This window comes from Apis florea, unplaced genomic scaffold (genome assembly GCF_048593485.1).
Source record: "Apis florea isolate Af1SG1 unplaced genomic scaffold, ASM4859348v1 contig_3811_pilon, whole genome shotgun sequence".
NCBI classification, from domain to species: Eukaryota; Metazoa; Arthropoda; class Insecta; order Hymenoptera; family Apidae; genus Apis; species Apis florea.
In genome coordinates, this window is record NW_028256868.1 from 202,388 (window position 1) to 209,752 (window position 7,365).

The window sequence follows — 7,365 nt, forward strand, 5'->3', positions numbered from 1 at the left end:
GAAAAATTTGAAATTTTTCATCGTATTTTCTTTCATGAGTAATCATAAGTATGTAATTATATCATATATTATATGTCGTATAAGGTATAAACTACATACATACTTATTTTTAATCACCTAAAAAAAATACAAAAATTATAAAAAAAAAAAAAAAAAAATACAGAAATGTAATACGTACAATTTTACACGATTCACATATTTATCTAAATTTAATTACTACGATCATTGCAACAGTTTTATCGGAATTCTTAATTTATTTAATCCTTTGTCTACTCATCGGATTGTAAATAAATTATAAGTAATTTAATTATACTCTGATAAAATAGAAAAGGAATTGAATGAATTAGCCTCGGGAAATGAAACAGTGGGTGAATATAGGTAGAAAAAAATTTTGAACAAGATTTTATTGCGTTAAATTTATAACAACACGTCTATTGAATTATATTTTCTATCGATTTCGACATCGCAGAGGACAAACAATTTTTCCTTTCAACGATAAATAAAACATCAAATTTCGATCGATGAAAGAGAAAGAAAAAAAAAAAAGAAAGAGTGGATCATCGATTACAAGTTTAATCGCTTGATAAATTCCAAGAACGAGATCTCTCTGAGATGTTCACGCGGACAGTCGAGAAGCAGACGTGTGGTTAAAAACAGATCCATCTTCCTTTGGATCCGAGGAAAATTCAAATTGGATCACCACGAATAGATCCACCTGTAGATGGTGAGGTGAAACCAGGACCGTCAACGATCCAATTCGGGAATCGTTGAAAGCAACAACGAAAGTCGATACTCTCCGTGTTCTAGCCATCCCCATTCGTCGAGTTTCGACGCGTGACGATTTATTTATCTCGGATAAATAGGGTTCTTCTTCCATCCTCGAGGTGGAAATTATAAAGAAATTGTACATAGTTCCCGTGTAAATAGTGTAGCAAGGATTATTATATCGCGCACGACGCTCGAAAACGGTTTTCCTTCGCACCCTTTCCTTTTCACTCGCCGAGCCAAGCTTCGAAATTCGGTAGACCGCGGAAAATTTATAAGAGATTTAAAAAAAGAGAAATGTTAAAAATTTTTTCCAACGAACGCGATTGAAATGTAACGTAATATTCGATGCAAATTCGAATGTTTTTTTCACGTGTTTTTCACGTGAATATCTCGAGAGAGTGAAAACGGATTTTTGTCCTTTATATTTTTCTTCGTTCGTACAATTTTGTTAATAAAAATGAAAATTTAAACTTATCCCCTATATAAATAACTTATCCGCGGTCTCTATCCGTCGGAGTTTTAGAGGTTTACAGTTTATATGCACGTTACGTATAATTGAAACGATTCATCCCTTTCGACAGATTTGAGCATCGAGGTGAATTAGAATCTCGATCGAGTCGAGATATTCTAATGAATATAGTAGTGTTAGATTGCCAATCCTGCGGTGTTTCGTTTCGAACGAATTATATGTTGGATTGGTGCGTGTGAAATTTTCTTCTTCTTCTTTTTTTTTAATTTTGTTTCGTGTGATCAATTATCAAAGAGGAGGAGTTTTATTACAAGTTATGTATATTGAAAATCTAATTGCGACACGTCAAAAAATGATCAAGACATCCTTGAGCAAATATTTTATTTTGGATAAAAGGTTGAAGGTTTTCAATATTGTTATTCTTTAAATTTTTTTAATCGATTCGACTTTTGCCGAAGAAACGAGTAGGATAGTTTTCAATTTCGACTTGAAAGAAAAAGAATGTTAAAAATACACGCTTTGTCTACTATAACTTTTTATCCAATTTGCGTTTCTTAGAGTAACTTTGAAACTTAGAATAGATTGTGAATAAAAAGCGTGAAGAAGATTCGATAAATTCCTATCGGCAAATGAATATTTGGAAATTGACCATAAACGACACGAGATCTTTCAGAGAAAAATCTTTTATCCAGAAGAAATATTTCGTGCGCGCCAACCTGATACACACAGATCGGAATAAGAGTTTCGGAACAGCCAAAAGGAGAACGTGTTTTTCGCGCGGTCGTTTGATTCGTAATCACTGTACATAGATCCCTTTGATTCGTCGAAAGAATACGCGTCGTCGTCGTCGTCGTCGTCGACGCGTTTCCCCTTCCCAAACGTTTTCTCGTTTCGCTCCATCCTTTTTAATCGAGGGAAAAAAGTGGGAAAAGGGGAGGGAGAAAAAAATTTCTTCCTTTTCTTCGTCGTTCAGTATATTTAAAAGATTAGAAGACACGGCATGTGATGAGATTCTTCGTTAATTGTAAACGAATAAACGCTCGGTTAAACGGATCTTTCCGTTTCGATTTTTTTTTTTTTTTTTTTAGCTATTTATTACTCGAGAGAATTTTATTATTATTATTATTATTATTACTATTATTGTAATAATTATTATTATTATTATTATTATTATCATCACAATTATTATTATTATTTTTTACTTGGTTTACGTCGAGCTGAAAACGTGCAAACGAAATTTGATAACCGGTGATCAAAGGAAACTTACTTAAAAAAAAGAAAAATCTTTCAAGTATTGTTCTTCCTTATCTCCTTATCTATTATTATCTATCTATCTATCTGTCTATCTATCTATCTATTATTATTATTATTATTATTATTATTATTTGTTTTCATTTTTCGTTTGTTCTTCCGCGAAGAAAATGCTTGCAAAGTACTTTCTCGAGTTCGTTTTTTTTTTCCTCCTTGTTTCGTTTCCATGTAACTCACGTGCACATTCGATCGAACGATTTCACGGGAGAAAGAGTGAGAGTTTGCGCGCGCGTGTGTGCGTGTGTGTGTGTGTGAGAGAGAGAGAGAGAGAACTTTTGTAGACGTTTCGCGAGAGGTGGAACAGAGATGATAGGAGAGGGAACGAAAGAATAATAGAAATGAGATGCGCTTTCGTGAAATGTCCGTGACCCGCTGTAATCTTTTTACTTGTATCGTTACGATAAACCTCTTAAAGTGTACCGATTATTCAAGTATTACGACTTTAAAGCGGCAGAAATAATCTATAAATATTGTACTGTAAGTGAAAAAAAGCAAAAATAAACGTTAAGTATTATCCTTCGAAGATTGATCGTACAATGTATCACGGTATCACGTCGATCATTATTTATTTTCTTCCTCTCCTGGCTAATTTTTCCACTTTCATTTTTCCCCCTCCTATTTCTCTACATTCCCAGTTCGAATTTTAGAATTTCGTCTTTCTTACCTTCCATTTGTTCCAATTGAGTTAAAATGAAAAAGTTGAAATTTCGAGACAAAGATGAATTATTACAACTGGTAGACCAAGTTGCGGGTAATAATACAATAATAAAATTGAAAAATTCTCATTATGAGAAAGTTTCCAATGGGAGACGGGATTACGAAATTTTCGCGTCCCATAATGTTAGTAGATCGATTCAATGGATCCCCGTGGAAAACACGTTTGGCCCCCCGATTCAATGCGTCGAACAATGGAGAGAGGGGAGGGATTCGGCCGCGAAAAATCCGAAGAACCCGCGTTTGAAAAGCCTCGAAAATCCCCGAAAACAAAGCCAGGCCAGGAGCAGAGTAGCTGGTCGTCTATCGAAATTCGACACGCCGAGGTTGGCCGAGGTGCGATGGAAAACGACGAGGTGGAGGAAGGTTTTAGAAGGAAGAAGGCCTCATTGTCGAAGTTCGACAGCTGCGATCGCCGTTCGAAGATCTCGAGCCCATTCATGCGGCTCGCACCTCTGGCGACACCCCTGAAACACCTCTTCCCGAAATGATTTCGGCGCTCGATAAAAGAAACGTCCAATTCCTGGGAAACTTTTATGCGCGCGTGAAATCGTCTACGTGAAAATTTTCAAATTCTTAAAAATCTTCCATTTTTTTTTTTTTTTTTTAATCCGAATTTGAACGATCGGGTGCCGTTTCAGTAATCAGGATTCTTGGGATATAATTAATTCGAATCGATTTTGATATTTGTTTGTTTAAAATTCACGAGCATTCAAACATAAACCAGAAGAAGAATGAAAATTCATCAAATCGAATAATTGCAGGATCCAGAATTCCCTTCCTTCCTGCGAGCCGAGGCACTGAAACCACGGTTCCAAAGTTGTTCGCCCGTGTCGCAGAGATAAAAAGAAACCAAGCTGATTGAAAAGATACGTGCGTCATCTTCGTCAGAACAGGAAGACGAAGAAAAAGAAGAAGAAGAAGAAACGTGACCAGTAGCGTCTCGACCCAACGAATAATAATAATAATAATAATAATAATAATAATTACCAATTCTTACTCACGTCTGACAATTTCCTTCCAGCTTCATTATCCCCTCGAGTGTCCCCGCCAACCGCCATTGTTTCTGCCCTCCTCAGAGAAACCCATTATGCGACCTGTTTACGCGACCGCAAAGGACACGCGGCCCTCGAGGAGGAGGAGGAGGAGGAGGAACGACGATTTCAGAGGTGGCTACCTTCTCATTAAATCCATTATAGCGGGTGAGCAGCGATGAACTCGAGGCGGAGCCCAGGACTGACGGGCCCTCACCTCGGTTAGACAGATCGTTTAGGTGGAATCTAAATCATCCGCAAAGGCTGCCTCCCCCTCCCCCTCGAGAGAGGACGTTCAACCGCGCCGTCCCTCTGAGGGCGAACATCTCACGACTTCATTAGTACCTGCTGACTTTGGAATGCCCGGCGTGGACCCCCGGTTTTTCGTCTTCACCGTGGACGTGGAATGACGGGCCCAGACATTGGCCGGTTATCCCTCGATTTCGATCGAAAGCGATCCAACGTTTTTTGTGGCTTTTCTGGCGATTCTTTCGATCTTGGGCCGATGATGATGGATCAACCGATGATACAGGGACCCGTTTCTTCTGCCACGAGGGAAGCCTTTTGTTCCTCGTTTCACTTTTAAATGGACCGTGTAAGGTGTTGTTAAGGGTGAGTGAAGGTGTGAGAGGAGAGTTTTTTGTTTCGCGGGGAATGAAAAGGATGGGTTTTTTTTCTTCTTACTTTTTTTTTTTTTTTTTTTGATCGTGGGCCGCTTGCCAGGAGGTCTTCATCTCTGGCGGAGGAATCCTCTGGTTTGAAACGAGACGTGCGCACGGGAGAAATTTTTATGGAAAAAGGTGTTTCATTCGATTGAGAATTTTCTTTATGAATAGGATTTTAATACGACGCTTGACTACTTTTTTTAAATCCTGAACGCAAACAATTAATTATTATCCCTCGTCGCGGATGTATCTAATTAAAACGAATAATAATTAATATACGCAATTTTTTGTAACAATTTCTCGACGAGGAACGTGCACCTCCTTCGAAAAATCATCTGGACGAAAGAGACAGGTATACGATTGTTTAGAAATCGACTACCGAATTCGTCGAATAATTTAACTACTAATTATACGTGCTGTCAGTCGCGCGGATCGACGAGAAGCGACAGGAGGTCGCGTTTCCGCTACCCAGAATTCAAAAGGCGGTCCCACAGACGTTTTCTCATTAAATTCATTATAGAGCGACGAGCAATCTACGAGATCCGAACGAGTGGCTTTCGCCGGTTTGCCTTAAATCACTTAACCGGAATGTAAATCGGCCGTCCACCACCTCACGGCTTCATTAGCGTAGCTTCGCAGTTGGAATTTCGAGCCTCCCTCCCCCACTCCCCTCCCCTCGTGTTCCTCTTCACCGTAGCCAAGTCGACGCACATCTACTTCCGGTCGACGATTTTACCTCAACGCGATGCGTTTCATAAAACCGAGGATCGCTCGTCGAATCGTTTCACTTCCCTTCTGAAAGGATTAATTACTTTCGAGATCGCGTGGCAATGAAAAGGGAGACGTTGGGAATGGATGGATTTCGAGTGGATATCGCGTTAGATCGGGGTTAACCTTCCAACGTGGAAAATGTAGAAAGGAATGGAGGTAATCACGGGAATTTTATTTATTACGTATCAACGTTCTTTAAATAATATTTATTAGAGATTATTAAGGCTGCGTTTTATTCTTCTTTATTTTTAATTTTATATACAGGGTTATAAGATGTCGAGAGAAAATTTAAATTTAAATTTGTAAATTTTATAAGTTTCCGATTTCATGTTTTCGATTGGAAGATCGTTGAGCAAACCGATGTATCGTATTAACTCGAAAGTTTGTGACAATGGTACAATGGTAGAAAGAATTTCGTAATAATGATTTGACAAATTATGAATAACTTGAAGAAAATTAATATAACACTCTGCATTTACTCAATCATCAAACCGAGTCAAACCAGATCCAATCCAAAACTACTTTGTAATTAAATTTTTTAAACCTTCCAATAATAATTATCAAAATCTTCACTTTCGTCTTATATCAAACGAAGTCAAACCAGATCCAACCCAAGCCTCGCACACAATTCACTTATTTCATCCTCACGATGTACACACAATTACTAACTACGAATAATTCAAAAAAATTACCATCCTCCTTCATCAAACCAAGTCAAACCAGGTCCAATCCAAAGCTACTTTGTAATTAAACTTTACCTTCATGCGTTCCAATAAGTTATCAAAATCTTCACTTTCGTCTTATATCAAACAAACTCAAACCAGATCCAACCCAAGCCTCGCACACAATTCACTTACTTCATCCTCACGATCATACACCATCAACTTGGCTAATTAGACTTACACACAATTACTAACTACGAATAATTCAAAAAAATTACCATCCTCCTTCATCAAACCAAGTCAAACCAGGTCCAATCCAAAGCTACTTTGTAATTAAACTTTACCTTCATGCGTTCCAATAAGTTATCAAAATCTTCACTTTCGTCTTATATCAAACGAGATCCAACCTTATACGCATGATATACACCATCAGCTTGGCTAATTATAAAATTGTTAAAATGGAATAATTTCCAAACATCCAGTCAGCAAATCATCGTCTCTTAACCGCCCCATTTCATCGAATCGAATCAATCTTCTCGCCCCGAGAAACCTGACCTACGCAGCGTTTCTCGTTTCTCGACGAGGCTTGCAAGCCCATTGGCAAAGTATTTTCAATCGTCACCCTAGCAGAAACGAGTCGTCAGCCGCGATTTAACAAAGCGGCGCCCCTTTTGCTCGCGTAATTCCTCGATTGGCTCGAATGCGCATTTTACACAACCGATCCCGCCCCCTCTATAATTAATCGTTCATCATTGTTCACGAAGGCAGGCTCGTCGTTCCAACACTCGAGAATCGGGCTCGATACCTCCTTTTCCTTCCCACCTTATTCCGCTCCTTTGCCTTTTCTCCTCTTTGCGTTTTCCTTCGTCGGGGAGCGCGGAGAAATTACATCGGCAGGTTTTAGAAACGAGGTGTACAGGGGTGGTCCATAATTAGACGATCGTATTTCAGGGAATTGCTTCTTTATTAGA